At 33.7% G+C, this 25,099-nt stretch overlaps 1 pseudogene; it reads right to left on the bottom strand.

The window, feature by feature from the left end:
- Window positions 1–3,218: 3,218 nt before the first annotated feature.
- Window positions 3,219–4,234, bottom strand: LOC112825968 (uncharacterized; annotated as a pseudogene).
- Between the last annotated feature and the right edge of the window lie 20,865 nt (window positions 4,235–25,099).

The raw sequence follows: 25,099 nt of genomic DNA, 5'->3' as shown, positions 1-25,099 counted from the left end.
CTATTACTAGAGAAAAAACTAAATACATAATTAAATTTATACTCCTACTTTTTAAAGATTTATTTATTAGAGAGAGAGAGAGAGAGAAAGAGAATGAACATGTGCGAGGAGGAGGGGCAGAGGGAGGGAATCTTTCAAGCAGATTCCCTGCTGAGAATGGAGCCCCATGCCTGGCTGATCCCACCACCCATGATATCACAACCCTTGTGGAAACCAAGAGTCAGACACCCAACCAACTGAGCCACCCAGGTGCCCCTACTCTTTTACTTTAATACAAAATATTAAGAAGCCCCAATTAGGCTTTCACTCATCCCCCCAAACCTATTCTCAACCACTATAAAATTTTTAAAACAATCTATACAGCCTTTATTTAAAAGCTTTCTGAGTAGGCAAAACAATTGCCATAGTTTTTGGAATATCTTTTCCAATCTTTCTTTTGATTTCCTGTCATATTTTTAATCATTTCTCCTGTTCTAATGGGATATATTCTTACTAACAGACTTCCATATTTTTACAGTTTCAGATAGTTTTACTAAAATACTATGATTCTATTTCATTTTTAAAGATTTGTTTTTCCAAAATAAATATTGGTAATACTTCTTGAAAATCCATACCTATAGTAAAAATTTGAAATTGCTTATAAAACTTTTATGAGGTTGTATGGGATTTTTTAAGGGCTCTTTCATTGCTTCTCTTTGAGAACCTGGGCTTTCTTTGTTCCTATAGTTTGAAAAAAAAAAACCTTTACCTTACCATATTATTAGAATATATTAGTATATCATCACTGCTTTGCTATATAATTATTTCTTCCAAATTCATAAACCCTCTCAGATTGATAGGTGTTATTTGTTGTTCTTCAACATTTCTTTTGTTATTATTTTAAAAATATTTTGTATAACTCTTCCTTATTTTTCCTTTTTGTGTTCAATGTTGTCATTCACCCAATGTTTTAAATATAAGCTACATCACAGTGCTTATTTTAAGCTTATAGTCTCATAATAGCAGATGGCTTTTTCTTTTGCTTTTATTTTGTTTTTAAATGAGATTGTGAGTTTGGGTTATATTAATTTCTTCTTCAAAACAGTTACAAATATTAATCATATTTATGTGTTTGTATGTCTGCTCCTGTGTGCAATTGTATTCTTCACCAGGATGCGAGTTCTGTGAAGATAACATACTTCTCTGTTTTATTTGTCAATATATCCATGGTACCTACGTCAATGTCTGACATTATGTTTATTGATAACTAACGACTATGATTTGTTAAACCTTTTCTCATAACACATGAACCCATTAATCATGTTTCAAAACCTCTTCTTGGCATCTCCCCATACATTTTGCAAGAGCTTATCCTATTAATATTTTACAGTATTTCAAAGAATCACACAATTTTCTGTGGTATTTCATGGCATGGTTTTTCATATTTTCTTTCTTGAAAGTTTTATTTCAAAAGAATCAATATAATGTTTTTTGTGAGGTAGGGTTTATTGATGGTATTACTCTTGGCCAGTTTCCCACAAATGGTGTTCTTTGATGTAGTGGAAGCATTTAATCCAGTTTCTTACTTTCAGCTGTCTGTTATATTGGGCGCCAATTCTTAAAATAAATGGTTCTACATGAAGAAAATATGAACGTGATGATAAATGGTTCTACATGAAGAAAATATGAACGTGACTTTCATTGGTTAACCAAATCGGCCACTCTTATGTGACAGCAACCCTATCTCCACATGATAATTTTGATCAAGTATCCTGGCAGCATAGTAACTTTTTCTCTATCTGCTGTTAGAAATTATAAATCTTTATAGAGGGATTCTTCTGAAAATATATTTCAGTATGGTTCCTTTGTCCTTTTCTCCACCCCAACCTTGGATAAAAATGTGGCTTTAAGAGAACTTTATGATTTCATAGAAAGTTCCTCTGTGACTTGATTCTATGGAAATCTCCAGTGGTTACTCTTTACAATGGCTTTGGTAAAATTGAATCTATTAGAGATTTGTCTAGATAGATGATAGATAGATAGATGATAAATAGATAGATAGTCTGGATAGCAGAGTATTAACATTTTGTTGGTATGTTATTAAATTGTAACAATTTCATATGATATAAAATTTTTCTTATGATATTAAAAATGGCATATACAGTGGATTTGTTTCCAAATGCTTGTTAGGCTAGATAAGATGCTTTGAATCAAATGTGTAGGAAGACTTTATTCTATATTTGATATGGTAGTAAACTGAAGGCAAACACATAAATATAGATAGATATAAAACTACTAGAAATAACTGTATTCTATACTAAAGGTGTATAGACATCTATATGCATGTCTAAATAGCTATAACGTAGAATAAACAGTTCTGTATATTATATTTTTTCCTCCTTTATCTTTGTATTAGATATCCATCTTAAACTTCAGTATCATCCTCATGGTTTTCATCTTCCATGTCCTTGCCTTTAGAAACTAAAAGAAACATATTGTTTCAAATTTTCCATTAATAAAGTCCTCACAAAATTTGCATTTTATCCTATAGATTTGCACATTGTGGGATATTTTCTGCCCATAGCATTTTATTATCACTGCATGGTTGTTGAATATTGACCACTGGAATTTAGGTAGATAGGTAATAGGTGGTAGATAAATAGATTTTATCAATTACAATCATTCTTTTTTAATATATATTATATACGGTCCAATAAATATTTTGCTGTTGCCATGAGTTAGTTGATTTCCTATTGATTTATCATTAAATGTGTCCCGTTTTCATAATAGTATATAACCCTAGTATGTGACTTGATGAATGGTGCAGGGGTATTTTACCAAATTAAAATCTATAAAGTTTATATTAGTTTATTACAGTTTTTAGGTACTTAGTAGGTACTACTGAGATGTCATAATGAAAAAATTTGAGGTATTCTTTTATTTTGGAGAAGAGTACTTACATCTTTGTCTCATGTATGTTTTAATTACCCAGTGTCTAAATATTTATTGATTCCTTTATATTTAAACATTTGTTTGACTTTGTATTTCTTTCTTTTTTTTTTGGCTTAAAACATTAGGTGTTTATTTTTCTCAAGTAACAAGTCTTGGAGACACTAAAAGTTTTTACTTTTGGCATCAAGTGGTCACATATCTAGGGGATGAATAAAGGATTTATCACAGTCATTGCATAACTTATATTTCTCCCACAGATCTATTATTCAGAGACTTTCTCCCATTCTTTACATCCAGTTCTCCTCTGCAGTTAGCATTTGCTTGTATGCCTTTAAGATTGAGAGTTCACTGAAAACTACTGCACATGGACATTTACTAGGAGTTTTATCCAGCATGAGTGCTCTCATGATGCCGCTGAAGGGAGGAGAGCTTATGAAAGCATGTCCACAGACACTGCATTGATAGGGCTTTTCACCAGTATGGACTCTCTTGTGCACACTAAGATTACACCTTACGCTGAAGGTTTTCCCACATTGATCACACTCATAGGGTTTCTCTCCAGTGTGAGTTCTTATGGGTATTGTAAGGGACACATGCCTCCTAAAAGCCTTTTCACACTCATTACACTTGAAGGGTTTCTTTTCCCCTCGTGTGCTTTTTTATATATCTCCTATGAGATAAGAGACCACCGAAGGCTTTCCCACACTCCCTACACTCATATTGTTTCATTTTCATGTGAATTTTCTTATGTAAAGTGAGGAAAGATTTCATTCTGAAGGCTTTCCCACACTGATTACATGCAAAGGGTTTCTCTCCAGTGTGAATTCTCACGTATTCTTTAAGGCACGAGTGATCCCTGAAGGCTTTCCCACAGTCATTGCAAGTACATGGTTTCTCTCCAGCATGCATTTTCTTGTGCACATTAAGATTACAGCTCATTCTAAAAGTCCTCCCACACTGATCACACTTGTAAGGTTTCTCTCTAGTATGTATCCGCAGGTGTGTCTTCAGGGCTGATGGACTACTTAATGCTTTTCCACAGTGGCTACACTCAGTGGACTTCTCACCAGTGTGGACCCTCTTCTTGTAAGGTATGAAAGAATATTGAAGGTTTTCCCACAATCATTGCAGGCATAGGGCTTCTCTTTGTTATGTATTATCTTGTTCATGGTAAGCCTAGAGCTTCTACTGAAGGTTTTGCTGCACTGATCACATTTGCAAGGTTTGTCCCTTGAATGAATTCCTTCATGTTGTCTAAGAAGTGAACTATCTCTGCAAGTTTTTCCACAGTCACGGCATTCATAGGGCTTCTCCCCAGTGTGAATTCTCTTGTGCCATGTAAGATAAGAGCTTGAACTGTAGGCTTTCCCACATTGGTTACATTTAAAAGGTTTTTCTCCACTGTGGGCTCTCATGTGCAATGCAACGGATGAGTGGTTCTGTAATACTTTACCATACTGGCTACATTGAAAATATTTCTCTCTAATGCAAGTTTTTTTCATGCTTAATATGTAAGATTGAACTTGAGACTTTCCTAGAGTCGGTGCATTTGTGGGATTTCTCTCTTGTGTGTTGCTTCTTATGCACAGCTAAGAAAGAACTCCTGATGAAGGTACTTTTATCATTTTTACAGTCACTGGATTTTTCCCCCAAAAGAATGTTCTCATGTGGGTTAAGGTGTAAACAATCTCTGAGGGCTTTCCCCGAGATGAAGGCACTGATGGGGATTCTCACCAGGATGAATTCCCTGATTCTGAGTGATGCTAGATTTTATGCTCAAGACAATTTTATTCTGATCAATGGATCTTCCTCCATGAGTTTGCTCCTTCTTGCCACTGAGTGCTTCTTTCTCCAAAATACCTTGCTTATGTTGTGATTGTTTTGTTTTGAGGAGAATCATCCCATTTGAACAGGTATCTTGGTGATTTCCTGTCTCTGTTTTCATTTCATCTTCCTGTTCCATCTGGGTGATCAGAGTGGGTTTCCTGAGCTGCTTTTCCAGAGATGCCAAGTTTCTATAGTTCTCCAGCATCACATCTCTGTACAGTTTTCTCTGACATGAATTCAATAATGCTCATTCCTCCTGGGTGAAGTCTATGGCCACGTCCTCAAAGGTTATTGAGTTCTGTAATGCAGAGTGGATGTTTTCCACCTTTGTGTTCCTTTCATGGATGCCAGCATGGTCAAATATAGCAGACAGATGTGTGGCTGCCATTTTGCAAGGCTGTGAGTAAATATGCCCAGGATGCTCCTCTGCTTGCTTCTCTGGTCCACTGCAGGCAGGGCTCAAGACACACAGAAATCCATAGGTCAGCGAGGTCAGAGTTTGAGCCAGGAGGCTATTCACATATTTCTGAGCTACAGCATGCTTTTGGTCTCGACTTTGTACTTCTTAATGGACTCTTCCTACTTCTGTGATATATTATTCCAGTTTAATGGTGACTCAATATCTAAAATATCATTATGACACATTTTTTTCATTTAATTTCCTTATCTGTGTTTAGAGTTTGCTATTCAAATTTAACACAACAGTTTGTTAAATTGGTGCTGTGTTTATATTCAGATAGGACTCTCTCATTATCACATCCAGTGTATTTAGGTTTGGCAAGTAAATATTTGTCATGCAAATATCAAACCTATATTCCGCTTTCCTCTTAATAAACCACTAATGGTTGTCTCTCTAAAGTGTTTTTCAAAGTGTGGTCTCCAAAATGTCAGCATTAACATCACCTGAGAACTTGTTAGAAATGTAAATTTTGGCTCCCACCACAGGTCATTTGAATCTGAAATTCTGGGACTCAATTCCTACAACTTGAGGTTGATCAAGCTCTCCAGGTGATTTGGATAAAAAAAGTTTATGGATCGTTGCTTTAACATAGCTTCTCCCATCTTTATGATATGTCACTCAGATGTATCTCATAGTCTCAATATTTATTGCATAGAATGTTGGACACCAGCCTTAAACATCAAGGAGTTTTAAGGAATGCCAGAACATAGTTATACTAGTTATACTAGTTATACTAGTCTCTCAGGGATCTAACCCTTATCCACCTTGGGTTGGGTCACTCAAAAACAGATTCTGAGAATGAGATTTGTGTTTAGGTAGTTTAATTATGGCATGTCCTGAAGAACAACCCTTGAAGGGAGCAGGATTGGGTGAGGAGGAAATCAAACTACAGAGCAGTCACAACTGTGCCCTCAGACAATCCTATTAGAGCCCTGGAGATGGGATGATCCTTCCAGAGCTATATAAATTAGAAGCAAGTGGCTCAGTCCTTTCAATGTTCTCCCATTCCAACCAGGCACTGAATGCTAGTTCTCCTCCCAGAGTACCAAAATATTGACAAGACAGTTCCCTTCATCTGATTCCCGTATAGGGATATTTAGTTACAAGCTATATAGCCATTTCCACAGCTGGAAATCTGGTTAGCAAACCAGTGTCCATGGCATATACCTCACTTCCTACGTTGTTACAAGACTATATGTTCCCTTTCTACAAACATGTTCTTTTGGTTTTGTTTTTATTACAACACAATTTTCTAAACAAAATGGAAAAATATATTTAGATGAGCAATTGGACAAGTTAAAATATTTATAAGATGATTGAGATGTTTATAATTTGTACTAAGTTCAAGTCAATTCCAATTTTTTATGTACAAAAATGCTTAGAGCTTTCAATTACATAAAGCAGAAGATGAAATAAAAACTATTAGTTAAAATTAACACCACTATGGACAAATATTTATATGATGCTTATCGACAAATCTATTCATAAAAATATGATTCTGGTAGATGTCTCAGATCCAGTGCTGGTTACCTGGATCAAAGAAATAAATAAAATAAAAATAGAAAATGTGATCAAGTTGAGAAGCAGCTTTGGAATAAAGTTGGAACAAACAAATTTTGGAACAAAAAGGCAATACAATTGATGAATATCAAAAATTCTTTCTTCTTCCCTAGAAAATATTAAGAAAATGGAAAACATTTTATACATTTAATCTATTTTGCTTTGTAGAAAAGTAGCATTAAGTGATCATGTTATATTTTGAGCAACTGATTTATTATTTTAGCATTTTTTAAATGACATCTCTAATTGCATTTGGGATCTCTACTAAAACTTAAACTTTCTGTGCTTTTCACCTCTTCCTGGAAATTTTAGTTTTGATATTTTAATGAAGGATAGCTATTTGCACAATAACTTCAGGATATAATACATTCATATGTCAGTATAAAATAATCCACAATGAAGATAAACCAGTCACCTGGTAATTTAGAATTAATGTATATCAATGATTTGAATTATCACTACTTGAGCCAAATAAATTTGTGAATTCAGTCCTGAGAAACTAGAACAAGATCAGTAAATCAGACATCTCTGAGCAACATAATATTTAGCTTTCACAGCAAATATGGGATATAACTTGTTGAATCTTTGGAAAAGGCTCTTTGTTTCAAGTTGTGAGGGTCTTAAAGGCAATTTCCTACCTAAGAATGTTACTAATTCAAGTGACAAGAGAGATGTCATTAAAATGCTATAAAAGTGAGGCACCTGAGTGGCTTAGTGGGTTAAGTGTAGGACTTTTGATTTTAGCTCAGGTCCTGATCTCAGGGTAGTGAGATAGAACCCCACACAGACTCTGCATTGCATGGAGCCTGCTTAAGATTCTCTCCCTCCCTTTCACTCGGCCATTCCCTGCCACCACCCACACTTGTGCTCTTTCTCTCTCTCTTAAAAAAAAAATGCTATAATGGTATTATGATATACAGACAACACCTGAATTCCCAATCGTTAAATCACACTTATTGTGGTGCTTCAGGGGCAGAAGTGTTGTTTTCAAGAAGACTCATCTGCATAATTAATCTGTAATAGGTACAGTAACTGTTTAATGAGATAAAAACCAATTTTGGAGCAAAAAGACAATACAATTGATGACTATCAAAAATTCTTTTAATTGCAATGAGAGAAATATCCCATTACATTAGCAAAGTTCTTAAAAAGGAAAGTAGTATTTCACATCCTTTGTTTACTTCTTTATCATAACTTTTTACTATGATATAATTTGAGACTTACAGGGAAATTTTAAGAAAAGAGTATGATATAATTGGAGACTTACAGGGAAATTTTAAGAAAAGAGCAAGTTCCATAAACATATTAATACAGATTACCAATTGTTTACATTTTGCTTCTCTCCCCCTCTCTTAATACAAACACATTTGCACACACAAACGTGTGCATGCTCACACAAGCACACACACAGAGGCAGTTTTGCTTTAGGTTTCCATGAGAATGAATTCCAGTTACCACGTTTTCATTAAATAGTACCAGTCGCGGAACAATGCAATTCAAAACAACGGTGATGGTGGGATACCAACTTTGTGTAATTGCACAAAATAGGAACTTTGCTGCTAGTTCTCCAGTCCACACTAGGTAAATAATGCATGCACATCATGATCAGTGACCAAACATGTCCTTTCTTTCAAGTCTGACAGTATTTGTGGCTGTGCATCTGTTACGCAGTTGATTCACAAACAGAAAAAAGTGTGTGATTGTGTTACTTTTTTATCTCCCAGTGATAAACCATGAGACATTTTATAAAAATGGATTATCAAGAGGGAACTGAAAGTTGAAAGTGCAACAAAAAATCAAACGTGGTAATGCTAGAGTGAAGTTCAAATTGAAAACAAATGGAGTTATAGAGGTAGCTACCATGGGATGTTGACTCCACCACCATTTGACAGACTAGATAAGCAGCCAGAGGAAGTCAGTGAAGGCAAACTCATCGACATAAATGAGACAAATGGTTGTGAGAAAAAGGATGATGATATGCCAGAAGGGATGCTCGTTCAAAAAAAAAAAATCACATTAAAAGAACCCACAGAATATTTCACAATGTTGAAAGGACAAAGGATAAAAAATTAAAACCTAATCCTAATTTAGGAAGTAGAATAACAATTTGTTAAGGCATAAAAAGGTGCCTGTGTGTGCTGTGAATATATGATAAGAAGGCAAGCACTGTTCATATTTCTTCTAATAAGGTTTTTTTATTGCCTGCCTTTATTTTTACTTTTATTGAAGTATAGTTGACACACACTGTTACATTAGTTTCAGGTGTACGACATAGGGATTCCACAACTCTATACATTATGCTGTGCTCACCACAAGTGTAGCCACCATCTGTCACCAGACAATGTCATTGCAAGGTCAATGACTACATTCCCTATGCCGTACCTTTCGTCTCTTGATAAGTTTTATACAAATAAATACAATGATTCAATTGTAAATTTTTTCTAATATTTTAAATTGCAATGTATGAGATAAATATTGGTTTTACTAATTTTAATTTTCTTAGATTGAGAATAAAATGAATTTTAATGTTTTGACAAAAAGGTTTAAAGGTCACAGAACATTAGTAATTTTTCCTTTTGATTGTTAAGATTGCTTTGCATGATTTCCATTTACAGAGTCATATTTACAAACTGGCACTACTCATCAAAGGGAAGCGTGCCATGAGACTAGGTTGGAAACATGGCCATTTACCCAAATAATTCTGTGCGTGTTGCTTTTTTGTGTGTGTCAAAAACAAGAATCTTGGTCCAAATAGGCAATGCACTTATCACAGCAGTTATCAAAGTCAGAAAATTTAACAATGGTATAATATTATCTAATCTATACTACATTTTAATTTTAACTGTCTCAAGTAAAATATAGTACTTTTAAAAATTTTTCCCCGAAGATCCATTCTTAGTTCATGAATTGCACTTAGTTGCTATGTATTTGCAATCTCCTTTGATCTGAAACACTTCCTCAGCCTTTCTTCATCTTTTCTGATCTTGGCAATAATTTTAGAAAATGTCTCTTTATACTTAATTCAGTTTATACATATTTTGCAAAAATGAGATTGTCCATCTTTCTTGATGCATCATATCAGGAAGAATGATATCTGGTTCACCCCATTATTGGTGATGTTTAGTTTAGTTATTTGATTAAGGTATTATTCTCAGGGTTTTCCCACTGTCATGAGATTATTTTTCTCTTTGTAATTAATAACTACTATTGGGGAGTCCATTTTGAAACTATGGAAATATATTGCTTCTTATCAACATTTCATCCACTGGTTTTAGGATTTTTTTATTATATAGTTGGCATTAGTCCTTAAAAGATTTTCCTCTATTTATTATCGACATATTTACATAAAGACTTTGGATTTTAGTCTCATTCTGTCATTGTATATTTTGATATTCACATTGTCCCAGATTAGGTCAGAGGAAGTCTGTTCAAGATGGCTTCTTTGTGCTTTTGACCTTTCTTTGAGGATTTCATTACTTTCTAGAGCAAAAAGACACTGCAGGTACACTAAACCTTTTTTTTTTCCCAACTTTGAGTTGGAGGAATTCTTTATGTATTCTGAATGTGTTCCTTCTACTGGTATGTGTTTCACAAATATTCAGCATTTTTTTCTACCTTATTCATTTACTTGATAGTGTCTTTGATTAGCAGAAGTTTATTTTTTTAAATTAATATATTTTAATTTTTTAAAAGCAATTTTAGGTTCAAAGCAAAACTGAGTGGAAAGTACAGAGAGTTCCCATATACCTCTTCTCCCCCAACATCCCTCCCTACACCTCACACAAAGCCTCTCGCATCATCAACATCCCCCATCAGTGTGGGACATTATCATATTCCCGCACTAACATTGACACCTCATTATCAACCAAAATCCATAATTTACCTTAGGGTTCCCTCTTTTTGCTATATACATTCTATAGATTTGGAAAAGTGTGTAGTGACATATATCCACCATTGTAGTATCACACAAAATAGTTTCACTGCCTTAAAAATCCTCTGTGATCCATCTATTCATTCCCTCCTGTCTCCTCACTAAATCCCTGGCAAACACTGATCTTCTTAGTCTCCACAGTTTTGTTCTTTCCAGAATGTCAGATAGCTGGAATTATACAGAATGTAGCTTTTTCAAATTGGTTTCTTTCACTTAGCAATATACATTTAACATTCCTCCATGACTTTTCCTGGTTTGATAGCTAATTTCTTCTTAGCGCTGAATAATATTCCATTGTCTGAATGTACTCCAGTTTATTTCTTCACTCACCTATTCAAAGGCATCTTGTTAGCCTCTAAGTTTTGGTAATTATAAATAAAGCTGCTATAAACATTTACATGCAGGCTTTTGTGTGGACATCAGATTTCAAATTATTTGGGGTACAATTGCAGAATTGTAAGTATATGTTTAGTTTTGTAGGAAGTTGTCAAACTGTCTTCCAAAGTTGTGCCATTTTGCATTCCTACAAACAATAAATGAAAGTTCCTGTTCAAAAATTTTGATTTAAATGAGATCTAGTTCGTAATATTTAATATTGCTGCTTTCTGTGTTCAGTTTTAGAAATTGTGCCTAATCAGAAGCCATAAAGTCTCTACTTTCTTACAGAAGCTGAATAATTTGAACTCTAAATTAGGTTTAAAGTTTGCTCATATTACTATTTGTGTGTGGTGCAAGAAAAGGATAATTTTCTTTCAATATAGATATCTGGTTGTTCCAGCACAATTAAAAAACATTTAATTTCTCTACTGAATTATTTGTCACCTTTGTCAAAATCAGTTGCCCATATATTTGCAGGATTATTTCTAAACTCTATTCTTTTGCATTAACAATTTTTAGTTCTCATGAAAATATAGCATGTCAGTTTTGAAGAAATCCTTGACATGCAGCAGTGTAAGTCTCCAATTTCATGTTTATTTTAGAAGCTGTTTTTAGAAATGCTAGAACTTATACAATTTTAATATAAATGTAAGAGGATTATTCATTTCCATAAGAAAGAAAAATGTTCAGTGGTCAAAAACATTGATCATTTAGGGGAGAATGGACATCTTAAATATATCGTGTCCAATCCATGAACATGGTATAATTTCCCATTTATTTAGGTCTTCATTTATTTCTTTTAGCAATGTTTTGTAGTTTTAGTAATCTTGAAAATATTTTGCAAAATATGATCCTTAATATCTTATGCTTTCTGATACTATTGTCAAGAGATTTAGAAAAAGTGTTTTCATTTTAAATTATTTAAAGCTAGTATATATACATAAAACACATGTTTGTTGTTGATCTTTTACCTGGAACATTTCTAAATTCACTAATTAGGTTATATTTCTCTTAATAGTTCCTTGGGTATTTCTATATGGGCAATCATTTCATTTCTGAAAAGACTTTTACTTCTTCCATATATATGTATATATCTTTCATTTATTTTCCTTGCTTTCATGCAATGGATAACTGCTCCAGTACAATGCTGAAAAGAAATGGTGAGGGGCGCCTGAGTGGCTCAGTCGGTTAAGCATCTGCCTTCAGCTCAAGTCATGATCCCAGGGTCCTGGGATGGAGCCCTGCATCAGGTTCCCTGCTCAGCGGTAGCCTCCTTGTCCCTCTCCTCCCCCCTTGTGCTCTCTCCCGCTATCTCTGTCACTATCTGTCTCTCTCTCTCAAATAAATAAATAAATAAATAAATAAATAAATAAATAAATAAATAAAAAGAAAAGAAATGGTGAGCTGTCATGATTGATTTGATAACTTTATTAGGGGAAACATTTAACATTTCCCAGTACAAAACGATAACCTTAGGTTTTTAATAGATGCACTTTATTGGATTGAAGTTCATTTTCTTCCTAATTTGCTTAGAATTTCTATCATGCATAGGTGGTAAATTTTATCAAATTCATCTTCTCCTATTGAGATAATCATACTATTTAAAATTTTTTATTCATATGGCAAAATACATTAAGTATCTTTTTAATGTTATCCAAATTTTTGTTCCTGGGAAAAACAGCATTTAGTTATGACATATTATCCTGTTTCCATATGACTTAATTTGATTTGTCTGTAATTTGTTAAGAATTTATACTTGTATTTGTGAAGGTAATTGATCTATAAATAGTGTATACAACTTTTATCCAGTGTTTGTACAAAGTTAATGCGGATCTCATGAATGTTAGTGTGTATGTGTTTTCTCCTTTTGGGGTACATTTTCTATATTACTTATTTTAGTAATTCATCAGGCAAACTATTTAGGCCTGTAGATTTTGGTGGGAATGCTTTTGATAATGAATTAAGGTGTTTTTGGCAAATATAGGGATTTTAAATTATCTGTTTTATCTTAAATTCATATTCCCTAAATTGTGAAATGTGTCTGTCATAAAGTGGTCCATTTTTCCTCTCTTTCTCTCTCTCCTCTCTCAGAATTGTTAACAGCTTATCAATTATATTGACCTCATTAAGGAATCAACTTTTGTCTTTGTTCGCTTTCTTTACCACATATCTGTTATCTATTTCTGCTCAATCTTCATTTTTACATTAATTATTACATAATTATTACTCAGTTGGCCTGGCTGAAACCATGAGAATGGGTGGTGCTATTTTTCTGGAGTGGGACAGTTATTGTCAAAATGGTTTTCTGTTATTAGGCTACCATTTTTTTAAGTAATTTCACTGGAGCACAAAGGTTTTTAAAAAAATGTTTTTCTTTTCTTGTGTGTTTTTTTCATTACAGGAATGGAGGCTACTGCAGAGCTTTGTCCACAGTGTATGAAAGACAAGAAAGAAAACTGGGGGACTCATTACCATGTTTTTCTTCAAGTGCTGACATCCCTACAGTGTCTACCCTCCTCTCTCCAACTTTCAGAGTCTTTCTATACTTGTTGCTTGTTGTGTAAAGGCATTTTCGGTTATATATATATATATATATATATATATATATATATATATATATATATTTTAAAGATTTAATTATTTATTTGACAGAAAGAGAGAGACAGCAAGAGAGGAGACACAAGCGGGGGGGGTGGGAGAGGGAGAAGCAGACTCCCCACTGAGCAGGGAGCCCGATGTGGGGCTCGATCCCAGAACCCTAAGATCATGATCTGAGCTGAAGGCAGACGCTTAACAACTGAGCCACCCAGGCGCGCTGACATTTTCGGTTATGAGAGGGAGGTCTGGAAGCAATGGGGCTACTTCATGTGGTGAAATCACAATCCCCTAACTTCTTTATACTGGTACTTTTATTCTAATGTTCTATTATGAAAATTTTCAAACAAAAAGCAAAGATAAAAGAATTTAAAATGAACATTCAATCACCTTTAACTAATCTTTACTATATTTGTTTTATCACATTTTTATTGATCCTGCTACTCAGTTATTATTTCATCTTCCTTTTTTGATATTATTCTAAGTAATTTTCAGACATCTGTTAAATATTTTAGCATGCATATTGTTTAATGAAATTTAATATTATTGCACAGAATTTTAGATGAAATTTACATGTAGGGTCATGCATAAATCTTAAGCATACATATTCAAAGTTTTGACAATTGCATATGCCTTTGTAATTTAAACCCCTGACACAATAACATGATATTAATATCACCTCAGAAATCTCCCTCATGTCTCTTTCCTGTCAGTTACCATGCTCATTCCCCTTGAAGCAACCATTGTTTTGACTATTTCTACCATAGATGACTTTTGTTTGATTTTAAGACATGTACTTCCCTATTTAAGATTTTGTTTGCAGGACCAAGAAAAATTTAATACGTAGTTTGTTCCTTACTATTTCTATTTTATTGTATAAATATACCACAGGTTTTATTTACCCATTCTCTATGGATTGACAATTAGCCAATCTCTAGTTTTGGGATATTATGAGTTATGCTGGTGTTTTGGTTTTATTTTTGTTTCTGTTTTTGTATGCATATGATTATTTATCTTTATGAAAGCTTTGGAGCAAAGTTGCTGGCTCACAGTGTTGTGTGTATTTTAAAAAAACTACAAGAACTTTTCCCAAAGTGATTGCAACATTTCACATCCTCAACAACAAAAATGGAGCACTTCAGTTACTCCCTACACTCGTCAGCATTTTATCTTTTCATCTTTTCAGTCTTTTTAATTTGAATCATTATGGTGGTTGTGGTGATATTCAATTGTGGTTTCAATTTATATATAATATAAACTATTATATATTTTATTCAATACAAATTATAACTAATAAGCTTAAGTATTTTTTATGTTTATTAGACATTAGTGAACTCTTTATGAATGTTATTTAAAATTTTTTCCATGTGTTTTATTAGAAATTTTTGTTGTCTTTAATTTTTAATTATAGGAGCTCTTTTTATATGTTTTGTGAACATTTACTCCCAACTTGTGGCATACCTATTTGTTTTCTTTTTTTTTTTTTTTAAAGATTTTATTTATTTATTTTGAGAGAGAGAATGAGAGACAGAGAGCATGAGAGGGAAGAGGGTCAGAGGGAGAAGCAGACTCCCCGCCGAGCAGGGAGTCCGATGTGGGACTCGATCCCGGGACTCCAGGATCATGACCTGAGCCGAAGGCAGTCGCTTAACCAACTGAGCCACCCAGGCGCCCCACCTATTTGTTTTCTTGATGGTACATTTTGATAAACAGAAGTTTTTAATTATGAAGCCTAACATATTTTTTATAAGTTTATGCATATTCCTTCTTCGACTTATCTGAGAAAAATGTTTTTTTGCCCTAAAGTCATAAAGACATTCTTCCACGTTTTCCTTTAAAAATATTAGGGTTTTACTCACAAAGCAATAAATACTATTAGACTATCAGGCATGTATGATCATAAGTAATCAAGTGGCCAAAAAAAAAAAAGACAAAGAAGAAAAAGCATCCATATATTCAGTGTATGGATATACCAAAGAACCAATAATTATTAAAATCTACTATGTAGCAGTTTGTTTAGTTATTAAAAAGAAAAACTTTTTTGTGGTTAAAAAAAACTTTTAGATAAAAATTGAATTGCGAAGATGACATTCCCTAAGCCCTACTAAGTTATCAATGGAGACCGCAAAGTACTGATATAGTGAATTAATTTCATCCAAATATAACAAAATACTTTTAACAGGAACAATACTATGAAATGAAAATATTTTATTCAAATCCATTGTTAAAATATACATTTTCATGTATTCCTAGAAAATATTAAAATATTTGAATAACAGATTATGGGTACTAGAAACAATGGAAATCAAAACATTCATTTATGAATACATGGTTTATGTATAAAGCATGCATTTAAATTATGTAAACTATGTAAACCATGATTTTTTTCCACCTAACAGGTTATTGCTGAGTTGTACTGAAATGTTCCCTGAAATTTCTGTCATTCTTGAGGATGTTGTAAACCAGAAGAAAAATTTGCCATACAAAATAGCTTTCCTCAAACATCTGCTGCCAAGAAAGTTTGTTTGGAGCTTGTGATGATGGATGAATTTTTGACAGGTAATTGCAATTCAGATCAGATGCAGACAGATTTAGTACCTAAAAGCTTCTAGTTTATTAAAATCACCATTGATTTATTTAGTACCCCTTCTCCCCTCCAAACTGTCTTGCATTTAAACACTCTTTGGGAATTAATAATTTATCTATGATACTTATAATTTATACAGTTGATTGAAACATATTAGACTGTTCTTGGTTCTGCAAACAAAATCTTAGATAGGGAAGTACTTGAAAAATTAAGCAGCGTTCTTGTATTGTTTAAAAATATCATGGCATATTTACAACTATACTTATCAATAATTTCTCATTAAACATTTCCAATTAGTTATGCAATGTTTCATCTAACAACTGATTAAGTCTTTATGAACAGTTAATCCAAGCATTAGGTCTCACCCCCTTTTTCTTTGGTGATTTTCTGGAAAATTGACTCTGGGATGCAGAAAGTGTGTAGGGGAGTGCCCTATGGATTAACTCCTGGGGAAAGAGAAGGAAGTAAGATTGGGTAGAGTGACAAGTTGAATGGTGACTTAGTTACAACAATTCTCAGCAGAGCCTACAAGGAACTCTGGAATTATGATGGCTTTAAGCAAAGGGGCCAGATCTTTATACCTTTCCTCTTTCCTCCACAAAGACCAGTCAATGAATATGAACTCCCTTTACAGGGAAGAAGACAAGTCCTTGTGTGGAAGAGCTATACAGAGAGCCACCAACTGAGAGCCATCAGTAACATACCTTATCTGCTAGTGCAGCTGATGAAAAGAGTGTCCCAGTCCTAAAGAGAATCTGGACAGCAGTATATATACATATAGTGTGTGTATGTGTATCCTAAATTAATTTTAAGGTCAACATTATTTTATATGCTATTTATACAAAAGTATAAAAGTATATACCACTTAAAATAATAGTAAAATTAATGGACCTGTATACACTATATTACCAACACATCAGAAACCATCTCTGTGGTCACACGACCTCTTCAAACATATCATCTACCGTTTTTTTTCCAAAGACAATCAATGTCCTTTCTGTATTTCACTAACCATTTCTTATTGTGGTACCAATAGCAATTTTCTATGATACCAGAAAAGCAAAACCATATTGGGAATATTTTTCAGTCTAAGTAAACACTAACGGAAATATTTTTCAGTTGTATGGGATTTGATGCAATCAATTTGCCACCAATGGTCTAGTTGATCTCCTTGAGAGATGGTATTCACCATGGCTCAACATTGATCTCTGCTACTGATATATTAAACATTCAGCTGCAGTCACTAAATAAATAGGCCTTGATCAGAAGAAGCTTATGGTGTTGGACACATGCACAGTTCTTACCTCTACCATCATGACTATGAAGATCTGTCACCATGCAAGGAGATCTATTAATTCATTGTGCAAAAACTAGAGTTTTTACAGAGGCTGCTGGACATCTACTGGACCAATCAACTCGTTCCCCTGGTTGAGTGTATCGTCTGCAAGGGATGTTTTCTAGTGGTCATTAATGAGATCTCATATGACACTTTATGACCACTCTCAAAGTCCATTATCATACTTCTGTTCTCCATACCTCCTCATCAAAATCTATCAATCTTTTTCCTTCCAAGCCCTGACCAAAGAGCCACACCATTCATCCTATAATAGGAGTCCATGTATAACCTGAACTCAAGCAATTCTTCTTCCACACACAGTGGATTACCATTGCTGCACACTGGAAGAATTCACTCTGATCACATTCTTTTTTTTTTTTTAAGATTTTATTTATTTATTTGAGAGAGAGAGAGAACATGAGAGGGGGAGGGTCGGAGGGAGAAGCCAAATCCTTGCCGAGCAGTGAGTCCGATGTGGGACTAGATCTTGGGACTCCAGGATCATGACCTGAGCTGAAGGCAGTCGCTTAATCAACTGAGTCACCCCAGGTGCCCCGATCACATTCTTTTAAAACCACCAGTGTGTGAGGTTGTAGCACAAAAGAAATTGACTGTCAACTTGTATAAACACAGAACTGATCTACACATGAATCAGACTAGGTTTATCTTTCTCCTCTAACAGCTGGTCATAAAATATTCTCCATGAAATCATAGGTGTAAACTTATGGAAAGACAATCTTATCTACCATAGATTACTCTAGTAGCATAAGATCATGTCAAATCATATTGGCATACTAGGACAGCTTATACACAGAGCCATCTATTGCTCGGACATCCATTTAAAAATGGTATTCTTTCATTTGATCTGTTAAGTGCACCAGAGTAGTAGTCTCAAGTGCAATATATCATGCATCCATAAGCCAAAAAGACCTGCCAAGCACTGTTTTTTTCTAAGAGGTAGAAGATGCAAGGCATAATAACATGTCCTCCTAAGAAATATCCAATGCATTCGTCCTCATCTTCTGTGAAGGGAAGACTAAAATTGTATTAGAAGAACAAGAGATTTACTGGGGGGAAATGTTAAAGAGGAAAAAAAGGAAAGAAAGGGAACAAAAGCCTAAGAGAGCTATCAGATTGAAATAAAGATTTGACTCTTGTGAAGGTGAGAGGGAAGAGAGGGAAGGAAGAGGAGAGAAATAAAGTGAATAAAACAACAACTTAGCAGCAGCAGGGTAGTACGACACCCTAACATCATAAAGGTACAAAAACCTCAACTGGGAACATCCAGTTCTTTGTTAGTGATTGAGAGTAGGCAACCACCTAACATTTTCGGAGAGAATAACAACAACACCTTCTCTCATTAAACAGGAACTTATAAATTAAGTTCCCAGAAAAAAAATCTAATGTATGAAAGACAACAATGCAAATAAATAATCACCGCATAATTTCAACCTAGATTAATTAATTATAGATTAATTCCATCTAACAACAGTTTTAAAAGAAATTCATTTAAGGTGACCTAAAATACAAATAAGGGGTAATGATTAAGACACAAAAAAGCTTCATGAAATAAAAATAAGTAAAAGTAACATAAGAACAGATATCTATGAAAAAGAACTCATTTGAAGATATAAATATATATTCATTTATATCTATGTTTTTGTTTATAACTATACTTATATCTCCATTTTATCTATATATTTTGCAAATTAAAAAATGTATTGTCTCCTTACAAAGATAGAGTGAATAAAGCACACTCACAATTTAAATAGACAAAAACACAAATTTGGAGGAATTTATACATTTCAAAAGACATAGAGACAAAAGTATAAAGAGTTAGGTAAGAACCGTGGAAGATAGTTTAAGGTCCTTCTAAATAATTACCTCAATTTTGCAAATGAAAAGAAAACAAACAAACAAAGCACAGAGAGACTAAGCACTTTGCCTCTGGTCACAGAGCTACTAAATGATCAAGCCAGTCTTAATCTAGACAGAGGTTTTATTTTTTTTATTTTTATTTTGTAAATAATTTTTTTTAAGATTTTACTTATTTGACAGAGAGAGAGAGAGTGAGAGCAGGAACACAAGCAGGGGAGTGGGAGAGGGAGAAGCAGGCTTCCCCCTGAGCAGGGAGCCCGATGTGGGGCTCAATGTAGTACTCAATCCCAGGACCCTGGGATGATGACCTGAGCCGAAGGCAGATGCTTAACGACTGAGCCACCCAGGCACCCCTAGACACAGGTTTTAAATATGACTCTCACCTGTAAAATTGTTCATCATTCTGAAACCCTCAAAATATTAGCTGCGTCTTTCAGTGAAAAGGAAACATAAATATTGAGAAGACACCTGAGACACAAGAAACAATAGGGCATCTACAAACTGTTAAAATTGATCTATTTTTTAATATCAATTAATTAGTAACTATACAATTGTTAGAATATTTAGATATTTGTCTTAAAATTTAAGGACAATCCATAAAATAAAAATATAACCCATGATTCTGATAGAGTAAAGGAATTAATGAAATGATCCATTAAAAGAACGGAAAACCTCCATTCCAATAGAAATCAGGGAGGGAGAAAATATATATATATATTACATATATATGTATATATATATTTTTTAAACTTTTAAGTGACTTTAAACAGACAATATAAATAGGTTGGTAAAAGTAAGTCCCTTTTCTGTCTAACTCCTAATTATTAATTATTTTGAGTTTATATTTATTTACTTTAACAAATTTACATGACTTGTATTAATTTCTAAATTTAAAGAATGAGATTATTCCAATGACACACCTTGTCTCCTCTAATTTCCAAGTGTTAATTCTCAAATTAATCATTCTGCACCTACAGTATATATGACATTTATATTTTTAGATGGTTACTTAGTCATAATTTTACATATGAGACTTGATATTTTACTAAAGTTATATATCATTCTATTAGATGGCTAGATTCCATCATTAGGTAGATTGTTTTCATTTTAGAAATAATTTTAAGTGCTATGTTCCCTGCATTCTTACATCTCTGAGAATATTTGCTGTATTTATATTTTCAAGTCAGTATAATATGGCATAAAATTGGGTATTCAATTTTTATGACTTTTGCTAAATATTGTTCTGTTTTTACCTGCAATTGAATAGTGTTTTTTTTTTAAGTATCAATTTAATTTCCTCCACTATTGACAGAGAAACAGGAAGATTTATTTATTTCTTAGCTCTCTTCTCCCTCCTGGAAGACTTGATAGTACAAGTCAGAAAATATTGGGTGAAATAAAGCCAGATAAAAAAAGAGTACATAGTGTATAATTCCATCTATGCAAAATCAAGCACAAGCTAAAGAAATCGATAGTTAGATGTCGGATAGTGGTTAAGGTTTCAGGGGTTGTGACTCCAGGAAGTTATAAAAGAGGCTTTAGGGAAAAAGTGGTTCCATTTCAACACTCCACAAGGATACTGGGAATGTTTGTGATTTTTATTTGAATTTGGTTACACGGCTGATTACATGGGGGTTCATTTGGTAAAAATATATTGAGTTTTTTAATTATAACTACAGTTTTTTTCAGAATAAATACCATACCTCAATAAAAAACTTTCTGCTAGAAAGCCATACATAGGGGTGCCCGGGTGGCTCAGCTGGTTAATCATCTGCCTTCAGCTAAGGTCATGATCCCGGAGTCCCGGGATCATGCCCGGTGTCTTGCTCCCTGCTTAGTGGAAAGCCTGCTTTTCCCTCTGCCCTTCACCTTGCTCTCTTTCTCTCTCTCAAATAAACAAAATCTTTTAAAAAAATTAAAAAATAAAAATAAAAAATAAAAAGCAATACATAGATTTTACTCTTTTCCAGGAAGTATATGTCAAGCATACTGTATGCTAAAGCACATTTAATACTCACAATACCACCATGGGGGCGGGGGATGAACACATAGGCATACGCACACTGAGAGTTACAATGGTAGAGTGACTTGCACATTGTCACGAGTGAACAAGTAGTTCATCTGAAGTTTGACCCTGACCTCCTGCCATTAGAGCCCACGCTTGCTCCTACTGTGTTGTATTTCAGGCCATTTCTATGTCAAGAAGGGGCAACTCCATTGACTAGAGTGTTCCAAAGTCCTTCAGCTTCTCCCCATTTGTTTATGCTTCAAATTAACATAATTGCTTCATTTGTCACTAGATTCTGAAGGCTTTTTTTTTTTTTTTTTTTTGGTCTAAGGAGGAGAGGATACTAACTACCCAAGGAAAGTTTCACCCGCAATCTCAATCTTTCTACATTGCCCATCTCAAATTATCTTTTTATAGAAGTATGCCCTTTCCTATTTTAAGGACAACAATTGTTTCATAAGGAATATAAGCCAAAACAGTTAAATTATTAGCCTCTAACAAAAATTATCATTCAAGAATAAAGTAAAAGTTCCCATTTTTAAAAATTCAAGCTTTGCAGAGAGAAAGCATGTGCTTGTCTCAGTAGACAGAGTGTTCATGAGGGACAGTTTCTTAATGCAGATGAGACAATCTGTCTTTGCAAGCAATGTTCTCTTTGGGGAAAAAAATAAGTTCCATTTCAACACTCCACAAGTGGTAAGTGAAGCATTTCAAAAATAGAAGCTCCTAGATGTGTTGATGAGACAATATGTCATTGCTAAAAAAAAAAAAATCTGCTTGAAAAGGCTAAATTTCACCCTGTCCCCACATGCCAGTTATTTAAATTTCTACAGCTGTGTGGAGTTAGCAAACCTTATGGTTCAGGAGATGGAAGAAGAGGTGTTCATTTTCATCTAGTTATTGATATTTACTGAAAAATATGCATTTCTAAAAAATGCATTGAATTAATATTTCCCTTCAAACAAAATAGTATAAGATCACATTTCATAAAGAAGTTTTAGTCTTAGAATTTATAAAGGAAAAAGACTAAAGCAGTCATCTGTATACAGTTGTGTAAAACATGGTCACCTCCTGATCTTTACCTTGGTGAGAATATAAAAATATTAGACTTGGAATCAAGAAACCTGAATGTAGTTATTGTTTTTCTGCTTTGTCTATGTGGTCTAGGCAAAATTCTTGTCTTGTCAATTTTCCAGGTAGGAAAATTAGGCAATTACAGTAAATCCTCCTGAAGGTTTTCCTGGCTCTGGGAATTTCTGTTCTACAACATGCAAAAATTTCACACCACAACCTCCTTCCTGTTTAAGGAAGTCTGCCTGTCACAGAGCTTTGCCTATGCTGTTACCATTAAATTAAATGCCTTGCTTATACTCATGATCTAATTCACATCTAGTTTTACTTCAAGACTCACATTTATACGGAAATGTTCCCCCAAAGTAATGACTAGATCAATTATCTTCATATAGGTTCCCACTGTTTTTACCTCTGCTGCACTATGAAAACATAAAACAGGTTCCAAGTGACAGAGTTAGAGTAAAGCCAGGGCACAAGTGGGTCCATGTTCAGCAATATGACAGGGGTCATGGGTTTGCTAACAAAAAGTGATGGGCAAAAGATCTTGTTTCTTTTCTCTCCACTTAGCCTAGGAAAACACTAGATCATTCTGGACAGTCCTTCATTACTGACATCTGAAGAAAAGGAAGGAAAACAACAAACGCTTTAGCTTTGATTTTGTATTTTTCCTCAGCTGGAGTTTTTGGTTGTTTGTTTTCCATCTCTGCGTGTTATCATATTCAAAATCTGTTTAGATAAAACTCCAGGCATAATATTTTCTTATGCTCTGTAGAATTTGCTCCATTTTAATTTATTCATTTATTCATTTATTTTGGTAGAGAATCCCAAAACTCCTCTTAAATATTACTTTGTAATAATCTTACACATGCCACAGACATTTTTATCTCTACTTGTGAATTCTCACCAAAGCACACTTATTTGTCTATATTTTTATGTAAATTGATTTTAATTGTTCTTCTATCTGTTTTGAGTTTCTATTTGAATTTTATTGAATGTCATGACTTTGCCTACAGTCCTTCCTGTCTTTTGTGTTTTGTTTTAAGTCAAATAGATCCCTCACTAGTTGCAATTCTGATAACTTACAGAAATAGTTAGAAATAGCAGTTCTGTGGGCAACATTCTTCCCTAATTTCAAGATATAATGCATATCTATTATTATTGTTTTTCTTTGCTATTATGTTCCTTTGTTCTTTCCTTTAAACATTTAAAAAATTATGGGTGATAAAATTCATCTGCTTGCATTATCATCTTGAAATGGAAGCCTCTGTTTGTACTCTTAAATCTCAAATGTGGAAAGTAGAACACATTCATATAAATGACATATAAATCATGTAAAATGCCAGGTGTTAAATAGATAAATGTCTCTTTCTTCATGAGACAATGATTTATTCCTGATTTTAAAGATGTTATAAAATCAATAGCTTTCTTATTTCTACTGTCACCTGGAGGTGATATATTAATATTGCTGTCATTGTTTTACTTGTTCTGACATCTCATAGCTAACGCAGAAAAACAACCTGTTTCTCTTCTAATGCATTACTGCTTGTATACAGCCACCCACTGGAGATCAATACACTGATAACAACGTCTCCATTTATTCCTGATACTTAGGTACATATAAAAATAGTGGTTCACATGAAAAGCTGTAGATAAAAGTTCACCTGAAATTTTGATCAAAAAGCATGGGGAGGATTTAGTGTACATTCCTTATGATCTTGGTTAAGTCACTTAATATTTTGCAATATCAGTTTCTTAATCTATTTCCTACTTTCTAAGTCCCCTTACATTATAGGTTTCCATTTTTATTAAAATATATATCTACTATTATATGTAATATTATAATTCTAAAATTCAAACAATTGAGATTAGATAAAAATCCTTGCCAAAATACAAATTTTACAAACTAAAGGAACTTCAAAAAATACACAGCAACAGAATTATTAAATCAGTTCCCTTATACAATAGTTTAACCCTTCAAGTGTACTAAATGCTCATATATTTAGTTTTCTTTTCAGTTTTCATTGAACTATTAGTCTTTCAAAAATGTATAGTTAGGGGTGCCTGGGTGGCTCAGTTGGTTAAGCATCTGCCTTTGGCTCAGGTCATGATCCCAGGGTCCTGGGGTGGAATTGAGCCCTGTGTGTCAGGCTCCCCAGTGGGGAGCCTGCTTTTCCCCCCTCCCTCTGCCCCTCTGCTCCAGTTCTCTCTCTCTCTGTCATATAAATAAATAAAATCTTTAAAAAATGTATATTCAGTTCAATATATTTGTTTAAAATTCAGAAAACTTAAACTTGTCATTTACAAGTGTTTAGATTTAGCTATATAAGTGTCAATTATTTATTTGTTTGGCAATTGTGACAATACTGCATCAAAACTAAAAGGACCTTAGAGTTCATTTCTTTAAACATATTTCTCACCCAGATTAGAAGAAAGACAATTTGTGTCAATACGTAACATCTTTCCAAACACATACTTTCACATATTTCAGAGCTAATACTGAAAGTGCAGGTTGCCAGTTTGTTGTCAGTGAATTG

The sequence above is a fragment of the Callorhinus ursinus genome, unplaced genomic scaffold (genome assembly GCF_003265705.2).
Source record: "Callorhinus ursinus isolate GAN/ISIS: 27379988/994484 unplaced genomic scaffold, GSC_fseal_2.0 scaffold4, whole genome shotgun sequence".
In the NCBI taxonomy this organism is placed as follows: Eukaryota; Metazoa; Chordata; class Mammalia; order Carnivora; family Otariidae; genus Callorhinus; species Callorhinus ursinus.
Note: the sequence above shows the minus strand (reverse complement) of the source record. Positions and strands in the feature narration are given on the sequence as shown.